The 25,628-nt window shown below is 47.1% G+C and overlaps 1 protein-coding gene across 3 annotated transcripts in view; it reads left to right on the top strand.

Moving 5' to 3' along the window:
• The window catches only part of GPR174 (G protein-coupled receptor 174), a 33,238-nt gene extending 25,282 nt beyond the window's left edge, over positions 1 to 7,956 (top strand). Inside the window, exons 4-5 of one of the 3 annotated variants that reach the window (XR_012669983.1) lie at positions 3,330 to 3,505; positions 7,705 to 7,956. The gene's annotated coding sequence lies outside the window, so the exon portion shown is untranslated. Of the gene's footprint in view, positions 1 to 3,329; positions 3,506 to 3,723; positions 3,769 to 7,704 lie in introns of those variants that run through there. The other 2 variants (XR_012669984.1, XR_012669985.1) reach the window with 2 other exon arrangements.
• The last annotated feature ends 17,672 nt before the right edge of the window (positions 7,957 to 25,628 follow it).

Below are 25,628 nucleotides of genomic sequence, written 5' to 3'. Positions count from 1 at the left end.
GTCATCCAAGGTCTGTGAGAGTGAGGGATCTTCCTTCAGGATAGGTTGTAGATCCTTGATGATGCGCTGGAGAGGTTTTAGTTGGGGGCTGTAGGTGATGGCTAGTGGCTTTCTGTTACTTTCTTTGTTGGGCCTGTCCTGTAGTAGGTGACTTCTGGTACCCTTCTGGCTCTGTCAATCTGTTTCTTCACTTCCCCAGATGGGTAAAGTAGTTTTAAGAACACTTATGCCCAAATAAATTTGTTAGTCTCTCAGGCAGAGGTGGGCAAACTATGGCCCCTGGGCCACATCCAGCCTGTGGGACCATCCTGCCCGGCCCTTGAGCTCCTGGCTGGGGGGGCTCACTCCCAGCCCCAACCCTGCTGTCCCCCCTCCCCTGCAGCCTCAGTTTGCCACGCCGCCAGCACTCTGGCCTGCCGCTCCTGCCGGGCAGTGCGGCGGCGTGACTGGCTCTGGCCGGGTGGCGGGGCTGTGAGCTTCTGCTGCTCTGAGCAGCAGCCAGCATGGTAAGGGAGCGGGGGAGTTGGATAAGGGGCAGGGGGTCTCAGGGACAGTCAGGGGACAGGGGGCTGTTGGATGGGGTGGAGGTTCTGGGGGTGGTGGTCAGGGGATGGGGAACAGGGGGGGTTAGATGGGCGTGGGAGTCCTGGGTGGCCTGTCAGGGGGCGGGGGTGTGACTAGGGGTTGGGGGCAGTCAGGGGACAAGGAGCAGGGTGGGTTGGATGGGTTGGGGGGTCCCGGGAGGTGGTCAGGGGACAAAGAGCAGGGGGGTTGGATGGGTTGGGGGTCCTGAGGGGGGCGGAAAGTGGGAGAGGGTGGATGGGGGTGGGGGCCAGGCTGTTTAGGGAGGCACAGCCTTCCCTACCCAGCCCTCCATACAGTTTCACAACCGTGAAATGGCCCTCGGGCCAAAAAGTTTGCCCACCCCTGCTCTAAGGTGCCACAAGGACTCCTTGTTGTTTTTGCTGATACAGACTAACACAGCTACCCCTCTGAAACTTGAGCATTTAAGGGAGGTTTGGAAAAAGGACGGTGAAGAATGGAGCAATATCATTCATTTTAAAGGCTGGCCACAGATGCATATGGGTGTACAAATAATACTTTTCTATAAAACTGTTGAGCTAAATTATTCCTTACTCAGCTCTTATTCAGATAAATTTCTCATTGTTTTGGACTTTTGATTCTACATTAATTCATTTTTCTGATGATCTCAGGGCCATCAGCAACAAGATTTGCATAGGTAACATAACTAGTCTTACTGCCTGAAAGTCATCAAGTTGAATGAAAGACGATGCTTGTGCTACTGGATTTGGGTACTTAATGAGAATATTGCTTTAAGGATCTTATATCCGAGAACATGGAAATGACATTTAGTATAAACTGGTCTCCAAAACCAAAGGTGCTGCCTCTTGTTGTTCAGCAAGCACAGTTCTCTTAAAGGAAATTGCTGCTGGGAAAGAAGGTGAGTAGCAAGAAGCACATATGTGGGAAATGTGCTACAACCAGCATAACCATTCTAGCCTTGTTCTGAAGTTATGACTTCACGCTATGTGCTCTGCTAGTCAAAAGGAAAGGTGAAATGTACAGAGAGCTTGATTCTCATCTCACACTTACAGCTGGGTGTCTTCTGTGGCGATATTCTTCACTGACATCAGTGTAAGTAGAATCAGGCCCAGAGACAAGTAACGACATTTTCTTGGTGCATGTGACCCACTGGAACACTGACAGATAGATCACCTTGGGACTGAGAGATGACTATAGAGTGTGAGAGTGGAAAAGGACTTTTGCTTTTGCTATACTCTAGCTAAGGTTCCATCAGAGTTAGTTGTGATATACCCTCCCCCACCCCACCCCCCATGGAAAATTTTGACTTTTCCATTTTCAAATAATTTTTTTTCTATTTTTGGCCAAAATCTGTAAGATGGGGAAGTTACTCACCTTGCAGTAACTGAAGTTCTTCGAGATGTGTGTCCCTGTGGGTGCTCTACTCTAGGTGGTGGTGCGTCCTGGCGCTGTTGATCGGAGATTTTCGGTAGCAGTGCCTGGTCAGGATGCAGGCACTCAGTTGGTATCTCCCGTCTCGTTGGGATCTTCCTGAGCGCCTGCATCCCGCACCCCCCTCAGTTCCTTCTCTACCGTGGAGCGATTATACTAGAACTCCAAAGTAGAGGGGAGAGGGTGGGGAGTGGAGCAGCCACAAGGACACACATCTTGAAGAACTTCAGTTACTGCAAGGTGAGTAACTTCCCCTTCTTCTTCGAGTGCTGTCCCTGTGGGTGCTCCCACTCCAGGTGAATGTGTAGCAGTACCCACTATGGTCGGAGGGACTTTGGAGATGCAGCAGTGAGTACTGTAGAGAGTACAGTATGGCCTACTATGGTGTCTTCTGTGGTATCTTGCGTGATAGCATAGTGTTTGGCAAACATGTGTTCAGATGACCATGTAGCCGCTCTACAGATGTCAGAAATGGGTACGTTATGTAGGAAGGCAACAGATGTTGACATAGCTCGAGTGGAATGAGTTCTAATGCCTTCGGGCGGTTGAATATTTTGAATATGGTAAGAGGATCTGATGCAGTCAGAGATCCACTTGGACAGATGTTGTTTAGAGATAGCCGTACCTTTCGATCTTTCAGTGATGGAGACAAAGAGTCGTGGAGATTTACGAAATGGCTTAGTCTTGTCTAAGTAAAAGGCAATTGCTCACCTGACATCGAGAATATGCAGGGATGCCTTGTGTGGAATACTGTGAGGTTTGGGATAAAAAATAGGCAAGTATATCGGTTGGGTAAGGTGGAAGGTGGATACCACCTTAGGGAGAAATTTAGGGTGTGGTCTCAGAGTGACTTTGTCTTTGGAGAAGATTGTGTAGGGAGGATGGGCCATCAGGGTGCTTATTTCACTTACTCTCCTTGCTGATGTTATTGCAACTAAGAAAGCTACCTTCATGGACATATGGGGAAGAGAGGAGGTAGCCAAAGGCTTGAATGGAGGTTTCATGAGCGCATGAAGAACAAGGTTAAGATTTCATGTAGCTGCCGTAGGGTAAATTTCAGGGTAGAGATTTTGCAGGCCCTTGAGAAATCGTTCTATGAGGGGGTGGGTAAGGAGTGACTAACCTTTTAACAGGTCATGGAAGGTGGTAAGCGCCACCAGGTGTACTTTGATGGAGCTGAGCAAAAGTCCGTCCTGTTTTAGTTTCAGGAGGTAGTCTAGAATGTTAGGGAGGGTCATCGTATTGGGCATTAAGTGATTACTTGAGCACCAGAGGGCGAAACGCTTTCACTTCTGCAGGTAAGTTTTATAAGTGGAGTCTTTTCTACTGTGCAGGAGGACGTACTGGACTTGCTCGGAACAGGCTAGTTCATGGATTTGGAACCATGAAGAAACCAGGCTGTCAGGTGGAGCTTTTGGAGCTGGGGGTGAAGAACCTGTCCATTGTCCTGAGAAAGGAGATCTGGCCTGTTGGGGAAAGCCCGTGGATGATGGGAGGACATGTGGAGTAGGTAAGGATACCACGTCTGTCTCAGCCAAGCCGGTGCAATGAGGATGACCCAGGCCTAGTTGTCTATGATCTTCCAAAGAACCCTGTGTAGTAGAGGGATTGGTGAGAAGGTGTAGAGGAGAGAGTTGTTCCACGGAATGAGGAATGCGTCTCCTAGGGATGCAGTCCCAAGTCTTGCTCAAGAGCAAAACAGCCGACATTTTCAATTCTGTGTTGTAGCAAAGAAGTCTATTGATGGGGTGCCCCAGAGGGAGAAGAGCTGTTGAAGTATTGCGGGATGCCGTTCCCATTTGTATGCTGTTGAGAAGTGTCTGCTGAGTGCGTCGGCAGTAGTGGCAGCCTGGTAGGTAGGAAGCGATGATTTGTATTTGATGTTGTATGCACCAGTTCCATAGTCAGATGGCTTCCATGCAAAGGGAATGTGATTGGGCTCCCCCTTGTCTGTTGATGTAGTACATACATGCTATGTTGTCTGTTAAGACCTGAATAGATTTGTTCTTTATGAGGGGAAGAAAGTGAAGGCATGCTCACCTCACTGCTCTGAGCTCTAAGAGATTTATGTGTAGGCACGTCTCTGATGCAGACCACCGGCCTTGTGCCCTGTGTCCCCCTAAATGCTCTCCCCAGCCGATTAGGGAAGCGTCCGTGGTGAGCATGAGCATTGGGGATCGTTGCTGGAAGGAAACCCCCATGCAGAGGTTTTCTGGTCTTGTCCACCAATGTAGGGAAGCTAGAACATTGGGAGGAGGAGTTAGCAGCATCCCTAAGGTATGTCTGTTGGGTTTGAAATTGGAATTGAGCCAGCCCTGAAGACATCTCATGTGTAGCCTAGCATACTGGACCACAAAGGTGGTGGCCGCCATGTGACCAAGGAGCTGTAGACAGATTCTTGCTTGTGTCCTGGGACGAACAGAAAGCATGCATATGAGCTGAGTGAGAGCAAGGAATCTGTGATATGGGAGCAAGGATCTGCTCTGGATTGAGTCGAGATGAGCTCCGATGAACTCGATCTGTTGTGCGGGTGTCAGGGTGGATTTTTGGATGTTTATTTGGAGGCCTAGGCTGTGAAAGAGGGAGATGGAGAAACGGGTAGCTTGAAGTGTCTCACCATAGGAGTTGCCCTTGATGAGGCAATCGTCCAGGTAGGGGAAAAGCATGATCCCATGTTTGTGGAGATGAGCCACGACCACGGCTAGAGTTTTGGAAAAGACTCTCGGCGCTGTGGAGAGGCCAAAAGGAAGAACTCTGCATTGAAAATGGTTGTGACTGATTGTGAATCATAGGAAGCATCTGTGAGCTGGATGAATTGATATATGAAAATAAACGTCCTGTAGGTTGAGGGCTGTGAACCAGTCCCCTTGATCCAGTGCAGGAATTATTGTGCCCAGTGTGACCATCTTGAATTTTTGTATCCTCGCAAATTTGTTCAGTTGGCATAGATCTAGTATAGGCCTCCATCCCCCGGTCTTTTTCTGGGTCAGGAAGTAATGGGAGTAGAACCCTTTCCCTCGATGTTTTGTCGGCATAGGTTCCACTGCGCCTAGCTGGAGAAGGTGAGCCACTTCTACACGAAGTAGGTGCTCGTGAGAGGGGTCCCTGAAGAGGGACAGGGAAGGGGGAAGGGTAGGAGGATAGAATATGAATGGAATAGAGTAACCAGACTGAACTATTTCGAGGACCCAGCGATCCTGTGTAATACACTGCCAGGCATGTTGGAAACAAATGGGCAAGTAGGCTGTGGAATCAAGGGGTGGTCGCGCAGACCCTCGACCAACGTTTCAAAATCGTTGTTTATTCCCGGATGGGTGGGAGGTGGTTGCTTGAGCGTGATTTTGTCTGTGCTTAGGGGGGCTAGAGAGATTCCTATTTATGTCATATGGTTTGGGTTGAGGCCGATAATATTGTTGTGTGTGCAGTCTTTGGTAAGGTTGGTATCGTTGTCTCCTGGGAAGAGATGGGTGAATACCCAGGGTGCGCAATGTCGCTCGAGAATCTTTCATAGTGTGAAGTAGCTCATTGTTTTTTTTGGAACACAGTTTGTCTTTATCAAAGGGGAGGTCCTCCACTTTGGTCTGCAGATCTTTAGGGATGCCAGATGCAGAAAGCCATGAAGATCTGCGTATAACCACAGCATTTGTAGTAGTACGGGCTGCTGTGTCCGCCATGTCTAAAGAGGCTTGTAGGGCCGTTCTGGAAATCAATTGGCCCTCACTCAGAATTGATTTAAAGTCCGCTCTCCTATCCTCTGGAATGTAGGAGGCAAATTCAAAAAGTTTATTGTAGTTATCAAAGTCGAACCTGGCAAGGAGTGCAGAGTAGTTTGCAATCCTGAATTGTAAAGTGGAGGACGTGTAAACCTTGCAACCCAAGACGTCAAGGCTTTTAAGTCTTGTGGGGTGGGCCGATATTGTGGCTGTTTCGTCCTTTGTGCAGCTGCATCCATGACGAGAGAGTTCATGCTGTCGGTGAGAAAATAGGAAGTCAGCATCCTTAGCAGGAACATAGTATTTACGTTCGACCTTTCTGCAGGTAGATAATAAAGAAGCTGGAGTTTGCCAGAGAGTGTCAGCTGGTTCCAGGAGTGCTTCATTTATAGGGAGCGCAATCTTTGAGGGTGCAGAGGGTTGAAGAATTCTGAGGAGTTCGTGTTGTGTCTCCTGAACCTCTTCTCGGGGAATGTCTTGACTGAGTGCCACCCTCTTGAAAAGCTCTTGAAATTGTTTACAGTCATCCACATTCTGTGGAGGCATCGGGGAGAGGGCTCTGTCTGGAGCAGATGGAGAATTAGGGTTCGGTGAGTCAGGATATGGTTCGTAGCTCACGTCCTCAGGAGGGGGTTCAGGTACTCTAGAAGTGGACGGAGCTGGAGATTGAGGCACAGAAGCAGGTAGTGGTTTAGTGGAAGAGGTCTGAGGATGAGTGGTAGGAGGATGTGGCCAAGGGTACCACTGGGGCCAAGGCATAGGGTAGGAGAACCCAGGTGCCATCCACGGGGGGGAGGGGGAGAAGGCAATGTAGGGAAACTGAGGCTGGTGGCTGTGGATCGTAGCCTGAGGTGGAAGAGGGTCTGGTGGAGGAGGAGAGGCAGGTGGGGAGAACTCCACCTGCTGCTGTATATCAGGTTTGCTGTCAGTGAAGGTAGCCAGTTCAGGTGGTGAGAGCGGCTGTTCGAAGAGTGAGGCCTGTGTATCCAGGAGCGGAGAGTTAGGCTCAGGTGGCACTGAGCGGTCACACTGGGTGAGGAACTGTTGCTCCTGCTCCCTGGGCTACGCTGAGCCTGGACTGTGCTCTAGCGCATTAGCAAGTGAAAGTGAACGTGCCTGGGGTGCGGCGGGTCTGTTGGAGGTGCCCTGCAGGGGGTCTGCTGCTGGTGCCTGGGCAGGAGGCAGGCTCGGTGCCGACATTCTTCCCGGCAGCGGGGCAGAGCGCACAGTCGGCACCGCGGCTATTTTTTAGCACGGAGGGGGTCGGTGCCGACGTCCTTGTCGGCACTGGGGCAGAGTGCACAGCCGGCACCACCGCTATGTTTAGCGCTGAGGCGCTCGGTGCCGCGGAAACCTTCCCGGTATGGAGGTCGGGTTCCTGCCTCTGCAGTCTGCGGGAGCCGCGGCTGAGGCTTTAGGAAGAGCTGTGGTGCTGTCAGCACAGAGGGTAAGGATCTCGCGGGAGACCCTTCACCCTTGTCAGAGTCCCTCCCATGAGACTGCTGTGCTTCTTGCCTCTGCTCCAAAGAGGGTGAAGCAATGCTCCACACTGGTTCAGATCTGGCCGGGGAGCGTGTAGGAGCGGGTTTAACCTTCCCCATCTCCGAAAGCGGCTGCAGGGATTTTTCCATCAGAAGCATTTTAAGCCACAGGTCCCTGTTGCGCCGAGCCCTTGACTTGAGGCTCGTACTGGGGAGGCACTTTACGGGAATGTGGGTTTCCCTGAGGTGCTTCACACAATGTGAGTGCCCATCGGACCGTGGCATGGAGTCTTGACAGGAAACACACTTTTTGAATCTTGAATCCCCTGGCATTGTGAACTAGAAACGGCAGGGGAGAGTGTCTCAGCAGGAGACAAGCCTGACGCGAAAAGGTTTTTTTTGTTTTGTTTTGTTTTTAACTAAATAACTAACTATGTAACTACACTAAAGGAAGGGAAACAACTGGGATGTAACTAATAACTATTTCTATATTCCTTGTTACTTTTTTCCTACAGAGACCCGGGAAGAGAAGTAGCACTGCCCCAAGTCCCATCTTCCGCCGGGGACGGTTGAGAAGGAACTGAGGGAGGTGTGGGACGCAGGCGCGCAGGAAGATTCCAACGAGACAGGAAATACCAACTGAGCGCCTGCGTCCCGACCAGGCACTGCTACCGAAAATCTCCAATCAACGGCGCCGGGACGCACCGACACGTAGAGTGGAGCACTCACAGGGACAGCACTCGAAGAAGAATTTCAGTTGGGGGGGGGGGGGGGGACGACTTGGAATCTTAGGGTGACCAGATGTCCGGATTTTTTGGGACAGACCCCATTTTTGGGTCTTTTTCTTATGTAGGCTCCTATTACCCTCCCACCCCCGTCCCAATTTTTCACACTTGCTGTCTGGTCACCCTATGGTCTCTTGACAAGAAAAAAAAGTTCAGACAAAAAAAAAATTTTTGACTGGCCCTAGTTTCAATACTACATAATGTGAGTTTGATGATGATTTCCATAGCATCAGACAAGATGCATGGATTTATTTTGTGTGTGTGTATGTATCTCTCTCTATTTCTGTAATTTGCCAATAAAAGCCACTTTTGTTGGAACTAGATGGTGGGCACAATTGAGCCAAGGCAATCACTATTTGGGTGATTCAGAGAGAAGTCAGCTTCAGGGCATGGGGAAAACCCTGTAGGTAGGAAGACACAGGGTGCCATCACACCAATCTTTTCAGACATTAAAAATGACTTCAAGCAAAACTATGAAGATGGGCATTTGGGGAAACTTAGTACTACAGCACCCATTTGCATGACATGCCTTTGGGTCAAATAACTGGGCTCTCAGTTTTAGCAGACATGGAAGTTTATAGAACTACCCTTCAAAGGCTTGTTTCTTTATGTCTCAGAGCACAGCCCCTTGAGCTTCTGTTTCCATAGACTCCCACACAACAGTTTCCCTGCTAAACCACACTCTCTAAAGACAGCGTATGTTGGCTGCAACAGCTGGAAGGCATTTCTTCATGTGTCTACTGCATTTTCTCACCGCTTCCTTTCTTTGTCTCAATATGTTAGAAGGATAAGACAAGACATGACTGAGTTTTCTGGAATTTCAGGAACTTAAAAACAGTAAATAATATCATGTCATTTGGAACATGCTGGGGAAGTGGGAAAATTAGTCATTTTTTGCCATTTATTGTCTGAGGTTGAAAAATTAACTTCTTGCCTACAAGAGGCTGTCAGTGACACCAAAACTGCTTTGCAGCCCCTGGAACTGTGCAGACAACCCACACACCAATGCACTCTCTCTACATGGGTGAGACTGTGGCAAAGGGGAAGCTTGTGTGGGCACTAGAGAGGAAAATTCAGAAGAAAGTACCATAGATACTGTTGTACAAGTCACTCCTCCGATGTCACAATCTGAAAAAGAACAAAAATGATTGACCCATACACAGGCCAACCCTACCAAGACTTAACAACAATCAAAATAAAATCCTATTAGTGAAATGCAGTCATTAACCTGCAGCCTTGGAGTCAGATACAAAAATATTTTGGTTCTGGCTCATACTGGGCATAGCACCCACGTCTCATATTCTTTACCACCTTTCTTTAACTAGTGCAGTAATGCTGATACTGAGTTTGCACAGACCTATTTATAAACATGACTGTCACAGTTGCAGGGTAACTGCAGCTATATTACTGTTCTCCCCCCGCAGTGGTGCACTCCAGCAGTTTCCAGCCAGGTCTTAGCCAGCTATCATCTGTCTCTGGGTAGGGAACCTTGTCTCACTCCCTGCTGAGTGGGGGGTTTTAAGGCTGCACAGCTCCCTGTCTTACCCTGCGATATCCTCAGCAAGACAGTCTGCCTCAAGGCCAGAGCCTGTGCTTTGCTTTCTCTCGGAGGGCTATGAACAGTGCATTGCCAGCAGTTACCAGTTACCACACAACTCTTTCTATGCAAGAACATCTATTCTTAAGGTAATAGAGAAAACATAATTAAAACTATAATCAGATGTTTAGTGTGTGTTCAGATACCAGGAGTCACCATCAGTCTTATGCGGCCTAGTAGGCCAGAGTAGTTCCAACCCTTGTGCAAGCACTGGGGCCCTTGGACAGATGGTCCTGTCCGTTTGCTGGATCAGAAAGAACCTCAGCCTTTTAATGCCAAAATCCAATTCTTTTTCTGTAAAACCCAATTTGAACCAGTATATGCAAGACTTCTCAGGAATGGTGCCTCTCTAGAGGTGCTTACAACCTGATTGATTCACCTTAACCATACCCCACTGTTTTTAGTTTCTGGAGGAGCTGTGGTAACCCTCCCTGCTGGAGCTGCATACAATCCCTGGCCCTCAGTGGTACATAAACCATTCATAACAATACAATATGTTCCCCCAAAGATACTGTATGGGATTGCAATATCTGTCACAATGACTTTAAATGTCCCCTCATACAAAGCTGTGTGTTAATTAATGAAATTCACATACAAATAAACTGAGGCCACTTTTATCCTTGTACCCTGTGTTGTAAAATTTGTAAATCAAAAGCATTTTTCTCTGTGTTGGCAGACAAGGTGAGCAGGGATTGTGGGAGGAGAAGTATAAGCAGAGGAAAAAATATGAATGTTAGCTTAAGTGCTGCCAGTGTCTCATTACCCTTTGGCTTTCTTTTGGGATGGGCAATGCCCAGCTTTGCTGTAGCTTCCTTCTGCAAAAAAAAATTCTGTTATGAATGTGATGGAGTGTACAGATCATTTGGGGCTTCCTAGAGAGGGGTCCTGCAGCCCTACAACACCTCATCCCAGTGGTTCTCCCTGAAGCAGGCCTCACTGAGCCAGATGGTGGCATAGTGTTTTTTGGCTTCAATTCCAGCTAGTCAGTTGTCAGTGAGTTATTAAAAGAGTAAGCTTCTATATCAGAGTATGCAGTAAGGTACAGTTATTTAAGTCATTGAGACTGAAACATGCAATGAATGTATGAGCAATGCCTGTTGTTGTACAACCACCCTCTGTTATAAATATTTTGAAAATTCCAGTATCTACAATTATCTTAAATTATTCTACTAACCCCTCATAGTGATTAATTGGTTTATACTTATTAAATATTTGAATATATAAGGTAACAGCTCTGAAGTATTTGAATAGAGAAGAAAAACACCAGCGCTCAACCCCCAAATAAGAGAGCAAGATGTAATTAATGATAGTTCCTGCTACAGTATTTCTTTATCTTCCCACATAATGGATTGAAGTGAGTATAAAGATTCCCAGTTGACTTCAATGGGCAATGGATTAGGTCCTAACTGTGAGAGATTGGCCTGCCTGGTGTGGAAGGAATGGACCAGATCCTTCTCTGGAATCACTCAGTTGAATTTGGTGCAATGTTCATTACAGGCTAATCCCATCGCTTATAATAAAGACTAAAAACACTCTACCAGACACAAACATGGCATGAGCATGAGAGAGAAAGCAATACACCAGTTTGTCAGCCTATTGCACTTCTACCATGTTAGAGGCTAGTGATGAAAGATGGTACACCTAGGAGCATCACAGTAGCTACCCCTTCCTGTTCTTACTCAAGCTGATTACACCTCTGATTACACACAATTTTCAGGCCCTGTCATGAGACTATGGTTTTGGCCAATGAAATGAAGTTTGAAACTTTCCATCCTTTGCATCATTTAGACAGCATCACTCAAATAATAAGAAATGGTGTCTTGATCAACACAGTCTGCATTCATTTTGGAGACTAAATCAATTTCCTTTATGCCCATGTAACATGCAGGCATGAAGTTAAAGGGATTGTATTGGTTTGACTGAACATGACTGTGTGTGTGTGTGAGACTTATAATAAGAATTAAGAAGTGTCAACTGTGTTAATTTGTCAGCCCAATAATTCTCACCCCAGCAAACTCAGTCAGCAGCAATTTAATAGAGGAATGTGGTAGGGAGGTCCCACAAGGCTAAAATGTCATTAATTTTTGCAAAATATACTACACTACAGTTAGTGGTAAACTATAAAGTATCTGATATTAGCAATAAAAATGAATTATGCATCATAATAAAGAGTGTTGTGTGGTGCTTTTCAAAAAATTATCTTTGTTAAGCTAACTAGCAAATTTCAAATATTTGGAACCCGCAATAAGTCTCACAGCCATTATTGTGATTTAAATGTAGAAAACCTTGACTATTGCATGACACAAAGCAGGTATTTAAAGAAATGGTAACTCCTTGTGGTCAGACTGGTCCTTGAGCAACTAGCAAGAAAGTTCCCATGAGACATATGTAAAGCAAAATCAAAAAAACACTCAATCTTGGGTTTCCAGTTTACTTAAGAGGTTTCTTGTTTAACTAAAATAGCACAAACCAGCAGAGTTCCTGGCCACTTCCTTTTCTGCAGGTTAATAATCAGTCAAATCCAAATCAATAACATAAACCTAAACAAAACAAACACACAAAACATGCACTGGGCAGCTCTTACGTACACAGAGTTCCTTGTTCTGGATTCTGCTTAGCATTATAGGGTTGCAGATGTCCAGTTTTCGACTGGAATGCCCAGTCAAAAAGGGACCCTGGCGGCTCCGGTCAGCAGTGGGGCAAAAGGGGTTGGGGCTAAGGCAGGCTCCCAGCCTGCCCTGGCTCTGCATGGCTCTTGGAAGCGCCCACCATGTCCTTTCAGTTCCTAGGTGCATGAGTGGTGAGGGAGGCTCCACGTGCTGCCCCTGCCCCTAGTGACGGCTCCGCAGCTCTCATGGGCCGGGAACCACGACTAATGGGAGCTGCGGGGCAGTGCCTGTGGGTGCGAGGGGCCTCCCTGCGCCTAGGAGCTACAGGAACCTGGCAGCTGCTTCCTGGGAGCTGTGGTAAGCGCCGCTGTGACCCTGCACACCCCCAACACCCTTCCCCAGCTCTGAGCCCCCTCCCACACCCCAAACCCCTCATACCCGGCCCCACCCCAGAGCCTGCACCTCCAGTCAGAGTCCTCACCCCCCCTGCACTCCCCACCTCTCTCCCAGCTCAGAGCCCCCTCCCACACTCTGAACCCCTCATTTCTGGCCCCACCTGGAGCCCACACCCCATCCCAGATCCCACACCCCCTGCACCCCAACCCACTGCCCGGAGCCCTCTCCCGCACCCCAAAGCCCTCATCCCTGGCCCCACCCCAAAGCCCGCACCCCCAGCCGGAACCCTCACCCCCGTCCTGCACCCCAACCCCCTGCCCCAGACCAGTGAAAGTGAGTGAGGATGGGGGAGAGTGAGCGTCAGAGGGAGTGGGGATGGAGTGAGTGGAGGGGCCCTCATAGAAAGGGCAGGGCAGGGATGGGGAAGGGGTGTTCAGTTTTGTGCCATTAGAAAGTTGGCAACCCCACTTAGCAACCCATGTCTCTCACTCCCATGAGAGTAGCCCAGCCCCTATCGAAGGGTCTCTGGATAGCTCGGCTCAGTTGTACCTGACTGATTCCTCTCATGTATGTACTCACAGCTGCTTTCTGGCTCACCTTCCCCTAAGGACACCAGTAAGCTGAAGGGGAGTCAGAGCTCTCTCCAGAGGGCACTGAAAGCTCTGGATTCCTTCCTATCAATGTTTGCAGCTTGGATTTTACCATCCCCAAAGAAAGTTGCCTGGCATAAAATGTGCTGGTGGAGGAATTAGCTGCAGAATGGGAATGTCCAAAGAATAGTCCTCAGAGAAGCCACTAAGAGATTTTCCTGGAATCTGTAGGCCAAGAAAGTCAAGAAGTTCCCTTTTGCTGTTAAGGGTGAGGTACTGTAGCTATATCAGTCACTTAAGAGGAAGCGGAGGTCTGTATCTTACCACAGTGACAGTGTGCTGCACATGACTGCTTTGCAGTTATGGCCATGACATAGCAGGGTGTAAAATGCCAGAGTGTTCCCCAGATGGAGAAGCAGCCATTGGAGCATGTGATGATGCTATTATGTCACTAAGCCACTAGACCTACAAGACAGACCCCAAATAACCCTCCCACTTCCTGGTCGTATCTGTGCATAAACCTATTTGTAACAGTTGCTAAGGGAGAAGTCGATGCAGCTGAACTACTCGTATTGTTTGTTTGGAGAGTTATCAGCAAAGCCACAGCTGAATAGAAGGGGAAACAGTGTTTGTTTCTAAACACACTGACACTCTTTTGGAAGCAGCGTGCTTGCCAAGGGCCTGCAGAACAGCACAGATCCCTGAATCAACAGATCTCCAGCCTCAGCTGACATAAAGTACCATGGCACCTGACACCACTGCAATCATCAAGCACTTTCTCCCTCAATAACTTGTGTGTATTCCCCCATTCACACTGCAGAACTGAGGAAGGAGAAAGAGGGCCAGGGTAAGCAGAGGCCAAGGGAGTTCTTGGAAACATGGCACCAAAGTAGGGTTCCCAACTTTCTAATTGCACAAAACCAAACACTTTTGCTTTGCCCCCTTCCCCACCACTTATCTGGGGCTCCGCCCCCACTCTCTCCAGCTCTACTCCCTCAGTCACTTGCTCTCTCCCACCCTCACTCACTTTCACCGAGCTGGCACAGAGGGTTGGAATGCAGGAGGGAGTGAGGGCTCCAGCTAGGGGTGTGGGCTCAGGGGTGAGGCCAGAAATGAGGGGTTCAGGGTGAGGGAGGGGGTTCCGACCTAGGGCTGGGGGTTGGGGTGGGGGTGCGGGCTCTGGGATGGAGTTAGGGTGTGGGAGAGGGTTCTGACCTGTGGCAGCTCTTATCTCAGGCAGCTCCCAGTCGGCGGTGCAGCAGGGCTAAGGCAGGCTGCCTGCCTGCCCTGGCTCTGCGCTGCTCCCAGAAGCAGCCAGCATGTACAGCCCCTAGGCAGAGGTGTGGCCAGGTGGCTCTGCACAGTGCACACTGCCCACACCTGCAGGCACCGCCCCCGCAGCTCTCATTGGCCACAGTTCCCAGCCAATGGGAGCTGCAGAGCTGACACTGAGGGTGGGGGCAATGCAAGGAGCTTCCCTGATTGCCCCCATGCCTAGGGGCTGCAGGGACATGCTGGCTGCTTCTGGGAACTGCACAGAGCCAGGGCAGGCAAGGAGCCTGCCTTAGCCCCACTGCACCACGAACCAGACTTTTAATGGCCTGGTCAGCAGTGCTAACCAGAACTGCCAGCGTCCCTTTTTGACCAGGTGTTCTGGTTGAAAACCTGACACCTGACAACCCTACACCAAACTTCCTTAAATATATAAAAAGAAAAAAAGAAAAGAAAAAAGGAGCGGGGAAGGTTTCAGGTCCCTTATTCATCATAACAAAACAAAAGGATAGGCACACATCATTGTTTCTCGCCTTTGTAGCTCACTGTTAATGAGAGCTGACTGAAAAAGGGGAAACATTCTTCACGACAAATTTCTAAGCCCTGGTCTACACTATGGGATTAGATTGAATTTAGCCACATTAGGTCGATTTTAAAATGAATGCGTCTACATAACCAACCCCATTCTGTCGACGTAAAGGGCTCTTAAAATTGACTTCTGTACTCCTCCCCAGGGAGGGGAGTAGCACTAAAATTGATCTTGCTGGGTCGAATTTGGGATAGTACAGACGCAATTCAACAGTACTGGCCTCCGGGAGCTATCCCAGAGTGCTCCAATGTGACCGCTCTGGACAGCACTTTGAACTCCGGGGCACTAGCCAGGTACACAGGAAAAGCCCTGGGAAATTCTGAATTTCATTTCCTGTTTGGTCAGCGTGGCGAGCTCAGCAGCACAGGTGACCGTGCAGTCCCCCTAGAATCGCAAACGAGCTCCAGCATGGACCGAAAGGGAGACACTGGATCTGATTGCTGTGTGGGGAGGAGAATCTGTGCAGGCAGAACTCCGATCAAAAAGGAGAAATGCTAATATAGATGCCAAAATCGCACAGGGCATGGTGGAGAGAGGCTACAACAGGGACACACAGCAGTGGTGTGTGAAAGTTAAGGAGCTCAGGCAAGCCTGTCAAAAGACAAAGGAGGCAAACAGTTACTCTGATTCAGAGCCCCATACATGCCGCTTCTATGATCAGCTGCACGGCATTCAAGGGGGGGACCCTACCACTACCCCACCACTGTCCATGGACATCTGCAAGGGGGGAGTCTCGTGCAACAGGGAGGAGGATTGTGTGGATGAGGAAGAGGAGGAGGAGGAGAATGTGCAGCAGGCAAGCGGTGAATCCGTTCTCCCTGGCAGCCGGGACCTTTTCATCACCCTGGAGCCAATACCTCCCAAGGCGGGATCCCTGACCCTGAAGCTGGTGAAGGCACCTCTGGTGAGTGCACATTTGTAACTACAGTACAGGGTTTAAAAGCAATAGTGTTTAATGTTTGATTTGCCCTGAAGAATTGGGATGCATTCACGGCCAGTACAGCTACTGGAAAATCTGTTAACATGTCTGGGGATGGAGCGGGAATCCTCCAGGGACATCTCCATGAAGCTCTCCTGGGTACTCTGAAAACCTTTGCAGAAGGTTTCTGGGGAGGGCTGCCTTATTTCGTCCTCCATGGTAGGACACTTTACCCTGCCAAGCCAGTAGCAAGTAGTCTGGAATCATTGCAGCACAAAGCATGGCAGCGAATGGTCCTGGGTTTTGGTCGCATTCAAGCAACATTCAGTCTATATCTTTCTGTGTTATCCTCAGGAGAGTGATATCGTTCATGGTCACCTGGTTGAAATAGGGGAATTTTTGTAAGGGAACAGTAAAAGGACCCCGTTCATGGTGGGCTGTTTGCACTTGGCTAGAAGGGATCATCCCGGAGAATAGCCACGCGGCTGCGGGAGGAGTGAAGGGACCATCCCAGAGAATAGCCATACAGTGGGGTGGGGGGAGGTGTGTGCTGCACATCCACCTGAAAACCGCAGCCCCTCCTTTTAAATGTGAAACCAAACCAACATTACTTGCTATGGGAAAGGAGGGCGTGGCAGTTTGAAACCATTCCCACATGTTATGAAGGCATAAGAAGCCAATCCCGCGTACCCTTTGGCTTACCATGGCTGCTTGGAAACCAAATTCTGTTGCCGAGCCGTGTGTGATGTGTCACCATACCGGCAGGCGCTCAATATAAAAGGCAAAATACGACCTTGTACCTAAAGCACATGTGCTGTCTGCTGTGAATTGCTTGATTCACTGTGAAAGAGTCTCCCAAAATGTATCACCTTAAATTTTACTCTCCCTTTTTATCCCTCCGCAGGTGCAAATGTTTCTATGCTCCCTCTATCATCTCTGACCCTGAGGTTATCGCAGATTGGAAGGCGAAAAAAACGCACTTGCGATGACATGTTTTCCAAGCTCATGCAGTCCTCCCGCACTGATAGGGCACAGCTTAATGCATGGAGGCATTCAGTGGCAGAGGCCAGGAAAGCATTAAGTGACTGTGATGAGCAGAGGCAGCAGGCGATGCTGAGGCTAATGGGGGAGCAAACGGACATGATGAGGCATCTGGTGGAGCTGCAGGAAAGCCAGGAAGAGCACAGACCCCTGCTGCACCCATTGTATAACTGCCTGCTCTCCTCCTCAAGTTCCATATCCTCCTCACCCAGACACCCAAGAACGCAGGGGGTTGGGGGGGAGGCTCTGGGCACCCAGCCACTCCACTCCAGAGGGTGGCCCAAGCAACAGAATGCTGTCATTCAAACAGTTTTGATTGGTAGAGTGGCTACAATAAGCAATGTGGCCTTGTCCTTACCTCCTCCCCCACTCCCACCCGGGCTACCTTGTCAGTTATCTCACTTTTTTTTTTTAATTAATAAAGAAAAAATGCATGGTTTCAAAACAATAGTTACTTTATTTCCTTTGCCAGCTGTGATCAAAGGGGGGAAATTGGTTGGCTTACAGGGAATTAAAATCAACAAAGGGGGCGGTTTTGCAGCAAGGAGAAACACACACAACTGTCACACCATAGCCTGGCCAGTCATGAAACTGGTTTTCAAAGCCTCTCTGATGCGCAGCACGCCTAGCTGTGCTCTTCTAATCGTCCTGGTGTCTGGCTGCTCAAAATCGGCCACCAGGTGATTTGCCTTAACCTCCCACCCCACCATAAATGTCTCCCCCTTACTCTCACAGATATTATGGAGCACACAGCAAGCAACAATAACAATGGGAATGTTGGCTGCGCTGAGGTCTAACCTTGTCAGCAAACAGTGCCAGCGAGCTTTTAAACGTCCAAAGGCACATTCTACCACCATTCTGCACTTGCTCAGCCTATAGTTGAACTGCTCCGTACTATTGTCCAGGCTGCCTGTGTACGGCTTCATGAGCCATGGGAGCAAGGGGTAGGCTGGGTCTCCAAGGATAACTATTGGCATTTCAACATCCCCAACAGTAATCTTCTAGTCTGGGAAGTAAGTCCCTTCTTGCAGCTGCTCGAACATCCCGGAGTTCCTAAAGACGCGAGCGTCATGCACCTTTCCCGGCCATCCCATGTTAATGTCGGTGAAACATCCCTTGTGATCCACCAGTGCTTGCAGCACCATTAAGTACCCCTGGCGGTTTAAGTACTGGTTGGCAAGGTGGTCCAATGCCAAGATAGGGATATGCATTCCATCTATCGCCCCACGACAGTTAGGGAACCCCATTGCAGCAAAGCCATCCAGGATGACCTGCACATTTCCCAGAATCACTACCCTTGATAACAGAACATCAGTGATCGCATTGGCTACTTGGATCACAGTAGATTTGCCCACTCCAAATTGATTCCCGACTGACCGGTAGCAGTCAGGCGTTGCAAGCTTCCACAGGGCTCTCGCCACTCACTTCTCAACTGTCAGGGCAGCTCTCATCTTGGTATTCCTGTGCTTCAGGGCGGGGGAAAGCAACTCACAAAGTTCAAGGAAAGTGGCCTTACGCATGCGAAAGTTTCGCAGCCACTGGGAATTATCCCATACCTGCAACACTGTGCGGTCCCACCAGTCTGTGCTTGTTTGCTGGGCCCAGAATCAGCGTTCCACTCTATCAACCAGCCCACTGCTGCCATGATGTTCCAATTATCACAGCCCATGCTTTCAGGAACATCTGTGTCCATGTCCTCCTCCCAATCATCCTCATGCTGGTGTCTCTTAGCCACGTTCTGCACATACTGCAGGATAATGCACGAGGTGTTTACAATGTTCACAACAGCAGTGGTGAACTGAGCAGGCTCCATGCTTGCCGTGCTATGGCGTCTGCACGGGTAACCCAGGAAAAAAGGCGCAAAACAATTGTCTGCCGTTGCTTTCATGGAGGGAGGGAGGAAGGGGAGATTGACGACATATACCCAAAACCCCCCACGACAATGTTTTTGCCCCATCAGGCATTGGGAGCTTAACCCAGAATTCCAATAGGAAGTGGAGACTGTAGGAACTGTGGGATAGCTACCCACAGTGCACTGCTCCATGAGTTGATGCTAGCCACGGCATTGAGGAGACACTCCACCGACTAAATGCGCTTAGTGGGGACATACACAATCAACTGTATAAAATCGATTTCTAAAGATTGATTTCTATAAAATCAACCAAATTTCGTAGTGTAGACATACCCTAAGTCAGTTTTGCTCTGCAAAAGAATGATTTTCATTTATTCAATGTTTGAGAAGATTTTTATAGGAAATTTCCAGTCTAGAATATTTTCCCCCAATTTGCTACTGACTGGGAGGGAGGAAAATAGGAGAGGAAAGTTAGAGGTCAGGGGGAAGATTTTTTTTTAAAATAGACAAATTTAGAACCATTTTTTCATGAAAATGTCTGAGTTTGAATAAAAGGTCTTTTTTCAACAAAAACCTTTTTCATTCAAAAATCTTTTGATCAGCTCAACCCGGTCTTGTGAACTTAATGAGAGGAATCTCCCATCAAATCTATTTATGGGTTTCCCATTTCTCTCATCACCATGGTCTCCCCGAGGGCTTGATCCTGCAAAGTGCTGAGTACTCTAGTCTTGATCCAGCAAATCACTTAAGCATGGGAGTAGTTCCATTGAAGTTAATAGGACAGTAGGCATATGAAATAAGCATATTGAACATTAAACACATCAGTAGATTAAGGGCTTGGCTACACTTGCGAGTTAGAGTGCATTAAAGTAGCCCTGGGTGCCCTAGCTCGCTACCAGTCCACACTGGCAAGGCACGTAGAGCGCTCTGACTCCACGGCTAGAGCGCTCCTGGTACTCCACCTCGGTGAGAAGATTAATACTTGCAGCGTCTTGGCTGAAATGCCTGGGTGTCAGTGTGAAGGAGGTGTTGCTTTACTGTGCTCTGATCAGCCTCCGGAAATGTCCCATAATCCCCTTAAGTCAAGTGGCCCCTCTTGTTATTGTTTTGGAATCGCTGCAGGAATGCGGATATGCCCTTTGAAAGCTCCCTTTCTGACAGCCAGCTGCTTATCTGCTCCGAGACAAAGCAACCATTAGTGTGGAATGCTGTGTGTGAGAGAGGGAGGCGGGGGAAGGGAGGAGGAGGGTCTGCTGCTGTCTGAACTTACAAGACAGCATGCTGACATGCTCTCAGCCCCCCAAAAACCCAGTCTCTCCCCCCCATACATACAATACATTCCCTGTCACACTCCACCCCACCCCTGCCCCAATTTGAAAAGCACATTGCAGTCACTTGCATGCTGGGATAGCTGCCCATAATGCACCACTCCCAATGCATATTTAAAAAAAAACAATATTTTAATAAACAAAGTAAGCTCCTTGGGCCAAGGGTTGTGATTTCTATAGGTTTGTGCAGCATCTAATGCAATCAGGACCCATCCTTGATTGGTTCCTGAGAGTACAATTGTCCTGCTCATAAAACATCCAAATTTGCGAGTAGAACCAAATATCAGTTTTCTCTTGGTAGGTTAAAGATATGGAAGTGATACTAGATAAACATGAGATGATCATACTGAGATACTACCGTAGTGAAAGCTCTTATTCAAGTAAGTTTTATCTTCAACCCAGAATTGTAACATTACTCTCCTCTGTTCAAAACAACGTTCCAGATACTGTTCTTAACTAAGCCTGACCTTCTCGCACGTCCCTGACGCATCTGACAATGTTCTTTACTCACTGATTTTTTTTTTTATGTGCATTGTACAAAGGTTAGCCCATTTTTATCTTTTGAGCATACTCTGTAAGTGGTTTAAATAGGAACATAGAGTCTTTATTTAAAAGCAATAACATGCCCGAGTTTCATAACTTCAGCTAGTTCCTCTTAAACATCTTTCCAAACAACCTCTCTCTCTTACATAGTACTTTATCTTAAGCTTAATTATGATGAAAAGAAATTCTTTAAAGAGGCTGCCGCTTGCAGGTGAGGAATTTTCATCTCTTTTGGGGTGATCTGTGTGAAATTATCCAGTGTGACAGTTGTCTTCATTAAAACACCACTTATTAAAAAGAGAGAGAGCGCCTGGTGGTAAAACAGAACAAATGCTTGGCATAACATACCTCATCAGAATACTCTGCAAAACCCAGTGAGGTTAGATCCCTTCGCTTAATCACAAAGAAAAGCAAGTAAAATATTACGTCTCAAAAATTAAGACCCCTCTGGCCATACTGATCTCATCTTCACTAGGAAAAAAGTTGTGTTTTTAACATGTGTTAACTTCCTAGTGTAGACAAGGCAGTTGTAGGCACTGTATCCAGAGGTACAGACACTCTTTTCTTAACCTGTGTATTATATAAATTTTATATTGGTTTTAATAATTTTAAATCTATTAACATGTGTTAACTGGGCAAGGTAAACTCTAGGCCTCCCCTGCCCCCACTCCCCAGTCTGTGTCTTCACTAAAAAAAAAAGCAGAGTTAATTAACTCAAGGCAAAATCCTAGTGAAGACATAGTGGTTTGTAGTTTAAACACATTAGCAGGTTGAATTAAAGACTATGGGGGAGTTTATGGTTTAACCTTGATTTGCTAACTCATGAAAATTACTGACTGCTTTATCTTCACTAGGGTTTTACCTTGAGTTAAGAACACACCTTATTTTGCTGAGTGAAGACAAGGCCATAGGGTTTAACTAGGCCAGCTAATTACAACCTTTTGTCTGGATGAGGATTTTAGCCCATTAGTTAACATGTAAGCAACACTATGTTTAAAAATCCACCTTTTTCCAACTGTAGACCGTGTTCAGCCTGATAGTGTCTCTTCGCTATTAAGAAGTCCCCCTATCCTTCACCCAACGTGCTTATGAACAAGTCTCAGTTCCTAGAATTCATTATCCTACCAGGGTGAAGTTACGTCACCATTTCCGCCAAGGGTATTTTATCAGGAGTAACATGTAAAGGCCAGTCTGTCCCCTATGCAAGTACTATTGTCACTCCCATTATTTCAGAGAGGTTCCTGCATCTAGCATTTCATCAGCTACTTTGATCTTCCCGTTGCTATACATTACTCACTTGTCAAGATCACTGATTTTAGTTGTGTCCCCATTGTTCTTGGCTATAGGAGTTAGAAACTGAACATATCTTGCAAGAGAGTGTGATCTATCTGATCACAGAGGTAGCATGGATTCATCAATTTTCCTTTACTAAGGCAATTTACTTTTTAAAAATATGATAATTATGACAGGTTTCAGAGTGGTAGCCATGTTAGTCTCTATCAGCAAAAACAATGAGGAGTCCTTGCGGCACCTTAGAGACGAACAAATTTATTTGGGCACAAGCTTTTGTGGGCTAAAACCCACTTCATCAGATGCATGGAGTGATGAAGTGAGTTTTAGCTCACGAAAGCTTATGATAATTATGTTATCTGTAACCCCCACTATTGCCTACATGGTATTGAGGTTAAAACTCATGCTGATGAAGGTACAGATTCACACACGTAACTTTAACAAGTGCTACTAATAGTACATGCCTGCCATGGCCATTTACAAGTAGATGTTAAGTGGAGACTTATCAGAGGCTTCACAAAGGTCAGCAGTACCTCAGCTACATAAACTATTTTAAGTTTGCCACAAGCAGCAGCTTTCTTTCCTTTAGTATACACAGAATAGTGCAAAAGTAGGTTTCGAGATCATGAGTCATCTACTACATGGGATTTATGAGCACATGAGGTAGTTTTCTTGTCAATTTCATAATATTTTCCTCTCTTGCACATAGATTTTCAAAACTTAGCACTAGTTGAAGATATTTTTAAGGGGTCAGGCATGTAGCCTGCATATTAGCTTCAAGACAACTTGTCAACAAGCAAGTATCCCAGCCTATCCCCTGGACAGTGGTTTCACACTGACAGTAGATGTTTTGGTGGACACAGATCTACAATATAAAATAATGACCGTGACCAGGAGTAGAGTTTTCATTTCAGTTATAAGCTTCACTTACTACACTGATTTTTGAAGAATGTCTCAACCACTGAAGTTTTTTTAAAAGAAGTTATATTGTAGTTTACATTCACTCTACAAAATATTCTTTAACAGGGATAAAAGACTAAACACTGCTAAAACACTGTGTAAATGTTAGATACAAGCAATTTTCTTTTAAAAACCAACAGTGTACCAAATGGTTTATATTATGAGAGATCACTATACTTTCAGTATATAAATAGGGGTGTTCATGTTATTTCTTTTGCTAGATGGTTTGTAAAGCAGAATGTCTGCACTGAGACATTATATAAAGTACTTGAGGTTTGGGAAACCTTAAAGTACATAAAACTAGACTATTACTTTCACTGTTATTTTAATAGAAGACTTCAAAATACAAAAATTAGCTTAAAGAGCCATCTACTGGTCAAATGTTTACTTACTACTACATAAAAGTTTAGTGCACACTTTAAAGTAAAGCAAAACTGATGCATTGGTTGCAAACAAGAAATCCTGAGAGAAGGTTTATCGAGACTAGAGATAGACAATTAGACATTTCAGTGCCTAACATTTAGGCTTTTTGTCACCTAGTGGAACTGACAATTCCCAGTTATTTGCTGTGTTGTTGTAGCTGTGCTGGTCCCAGGAGACCAGAGAGACAAGAGAGGTGAGGTAATATCTTTTATTGGACCAACTTCTGCTAGTGAGACAAGTTTCAAGCTGTAGAGCTCTTCTACGCAAGCTCAGACCTAAAGAAGAGGTCTGTGTAGCTTGAAAGCTTCTCTCTTTCACTGGCAGAAGTTGGTTCAATAGAAGATATTACCTCACCCACATTGACACTCTGAACCCAAGGTTAGGTGCCCAAGCTCCTGGTACAATGCAAGGGGAGCATTGGTACCTAAAACAGGGATTCCCAAAAGCCAACAAAATAACTGAGAAATCCCCTAAGCTAGCCAACAGGAAGTGCCTTAAGCCCACACCTCAAACAGTGTTAGACATCTATTGTCACTTGGGATGCCTAGCTGGCAATCCTCTCCTGGAGTTAGGAGTCTTACTCAAGATCAGTCTTCCCAAGAAAATTGGGGTGCTGCCAGTACCTTATAGTTCAAACGTTCACCCAGGATGTAGGAGACCCTGCTTAAAATCTCTCCTCTGCCCAATTCAGAGCAGAGACCTCAATCCCTGTACTACCCATTGGGTATAGTCTCTCTCTCTGGCTCAGTGACTATTAAGTATTTCACACAAAATGGAACAGTTCAACAGGAGAGTGCTCTAACCGCCTGAGTTGTTGGTAATGAGGCCACCCCCCCTTCCTGTCTTCGGGTTTGGGGTTAGGTGGGCTCTGAGTACACCTACCAGATCAGGCCCCACAGGGGAGGTTAGGGGGTTCACAAACTAGGCATTCCTCCTAGGTGGCTTTGTCCCTGCCCACCACCAGAAACTGAAGTGCCTAGGGGATTTTACCAATGGAAAATTAGGTGCTTAAGGCGCCTACAGGGTTAGCTAGCAGCTGAGCAGTGGTTTTGTGAATGCCAGTGGCTTGATGCTGAATTGAGGCACCTCAAGGGACAGTTAGACATTAAATTCCCTTTGTGAATCTAGGCCATAGAGCCTAATCCTCCCATCCTTATACCTGTCAATACAAAATGGGCAAGAGTTGTCAAACATTAGGATAAGCTCCAGCCTCATTTTGAAGTGTACAGCTGAAATGTCAATTAATCCTGCAAAACAAAAAAAGGGTTAGATAATCCAGAAACTTGGCTGTAGAGGACTATCAGCACCATCTGCTGCACTGCACGTGCTGCAAGCTGGCAGCCCAAAACAAAGCAAGAAGTCTGCCTAGATCTGTAGTTCGCTCCATTCCAAGCATGAGGAAGCTTTAGCTGCCTGGGTATTTTGAGACACTCATCTGCTCTATTATCCTTGCTATGCATTCTAGGTTAGGTGACAAGTCTAATGGATTCAGTGCTAGCATTGTACAACAGCTGTGGGTTTCCATGCTGCTTAAAGCCGAGTTGGAAGAATGTGGGTTATTGGAAATGTACTTAGAATGTTTATTACCAGTCAAGTGGTTACGCAGTACTTAAGTCTCATCTTGCTCTCTGATCAAGATCTTGGTGAAACAGCAATCTACTCCTCTACATTTCTAAGTCCTTCCACACAAGCATGTCAAAGCAAATTAAGAAAATCCATCCTCAGAGGTATTAGTCCCCCACCTCCCTACCCATGAGGAAAAATCAAGGCAGAGATGGAGTGACTTGCCCTAGCAAGTCTGGGCTAGGGACAGATAGAATCCCCATCTTTGACTCTGTCCTACAGACTTCTTCCCCACTTCAGCAAAGCACATGCTTGAAGTAAGAGCATGATCTTCTCTCTCTCTTCAAAGCACTTTGAAGCACGTGCTTAGTGCTTTACTGAATATTAGAGCCATACAGGGCCACATACTCCTCCTCCCTATTGAATGATATGAAGACCTAACACCTACAGAAGAGAGCTGTGACTCTGTAGCATAGCCTCTGCTTCCAGAGACAGTGATACTTACACCTCAACTCTGGGCGAGTCAATCTGGGCAAAGTCACACTGCCCCTTGTCACCACCCCGTGAGTGATAGGACCATTATCGCCAGCTCCATGGAACCTGACGGATAAGTCTGCGCAACTCATATCCTGTCCCTGCAGAAAGTTATCCCCCTCCTCCCCAGGATCAGTTATTCCATTGC

Source organism: Caretta caretta, chromosome 9 (genome assembly GCF_965140235.1).
Source record: "Caretta caretta isolate rCarCar2 chromosome 9, rCarCar1.hap1, whole genome shotgun sequence".
NCBI lineage: Eukaryota > Metazoa > Chordata > Testudines > Cheloniidae > Caretta > Caretta caretta.
Note: the sequence above shows the minus strand (reverse complement) of the source record. Positions and strands in the feature narration are given on the sequence as shown.